This window comes from Plectropomus leopardus, unplaced genomic scaffold (assembly GCF_008729295.1).
Source record: "Plectropomus leopardus isolate mb unplaced genomic scaffold, YSFRI_Pleo_2.0 unplaced_scaffold20223, whole genome shotgun sequence".
NCBI lineage: Eukaryota > Metazoa > Chordata > Actinopteri > Perciformes > Serranidae > Plectropomus > Plectropomus leopardus.
The window spans coordinates 1-1,419 of record NW_024621855.1 but is presented as its reverse complement, the minus strand read 5'-3'; the positions used below and the strand labels follow the sequence as shown (position 1 = coordinate 1,419).

Here is a 1,419-nt window from a genome sequence, read left to right as displayed (position 1 = left end):
GTTCAATGGGTTAAATGTTGCTTTGATAAGAAAAGCTGCAACAGTGAGCATAAAGCAAAGATGTGACGGCAACCAAGAGACAGTTTATTTTGTATTAAGAAAATCAATTATTGCAAAAACGAAACACAGCAAAAACTTTAATCTGCAATTACTTTTTAAAAGCCTAAAGATGTCAGAGTACTTTAGAGTGTTAAATGCAATACCCCAAAATAGTTAATGCAGCTGGGGAATGGCGGGAGCAAGTGCACAAAGCAGAAAATGAGCAGAATAAATCAGCAGACACCTCTGTTGTGTAATTAAAGCCGTTGAACACAGCAGCGAGTGCAGCACTGACGGGGAGATTAAAATGGCGGACAATTTAGATATCAGAAGTAGCTACATATATAGCTACATTTAAATATATAGGCACGTTTTAAAACACTAAAAACGCAGGTTAAATACGGCATTAAGCACAGATGTGGGATTGTGTTAACTGACAAGTAAATGCGTTGCCTCCAAAAACTGCAAACAATAGCACATATGTTGATCACATTAGCAAACACCAGCTAGCTGGAGCTACTTAGCATCGTTACCCAAACTGACCTGCTTGGTGCCGCGCTGGTTCTGGTTCTGGTTCTTGCTCCTCTGGTTGTTCTGCAGGGCTCCCAGGACGGTCCTGCTGGCCGCTTGTTTGGGCGGAAGATTTTCTTGGTTGTCGTTTGCAGAAGCAGCTCTGGGTTTTAGCGAGCCTCGCAGTCTTGACAGCATATTTTCCTGGTTGTGGATGTCGCTGGCCGCGCTTCCCTGTCCTCTGCCGGTCATGTTTCCCCTCAAAAACACAACCGTTTGCTTGACCGAGTCTCTACAGCTCGTGCGCGCGCTAAATATAGTTTAAAAAAGTGAGTTTTAAATGTTGTGTTTCGTTACGGACGGTTATACTGAGGCTAGCTTTAGCGGCTAGCTTGCTTAAGGAAGGTTAAAGAATCAAAACTAAGCAGTTGAGATGGCGACGACACTCGGAGCTGCGCTGCTAAAACAAACAAAGTAAAAATAATAACGCACAGCCGGCGGAGCAAATCTACAACAGGTTCAAACGTGTTTGTTAAGTCGCCATGCTCGTGAGTTCCCAAATTGCCACCAACCTGCAAGCGGAGCCAGCTAGCCTCGGTCCATTTACCCAGAAACACGCAGAGATCAGGAGGCTGCTTTCTCTCAGTTCAAGTAGCCCGCGAGGATTGAAACGAGCCAATCACAGGCCGCACAGGCGATGACGCGTCCGAACTACGGCAGCCGAGAGAGGGCAATGTTCGCTTGATTGCAAATTCAAAACCGGTTTGACACATTTGAATGTAAAAGTCGAATCTGGATCAAAGAGGACAAACGTTATTCAGGAGGAGCAGCTGCAGAGGGATCATGGCAGCGGAGGAGGAAATGCAAAGA

General features: G+C 45.4%; 1 long non-coding RNA gene across 1 annotated transcript; it reads right to left on the bottom strand.

The window, feature by feature from the left end:
* Positions 1-694: 694 nt before the first annotated feature.
* LOC121965494 lies at positions 695-1,229 on the bottom strand. Its single transcript, XR_006107493.1, has 2 exons — positions 1,122-1,229; positions 695-859 (listed from the first exon to the last, which is right to left on the bottom strand). It is a non-coding gene; the product is annotated as an uncharacterized LOC121965494 (long non-coding RNA).
* Positions 1,230-1,419: the final 190 nt, after the last annotated feature.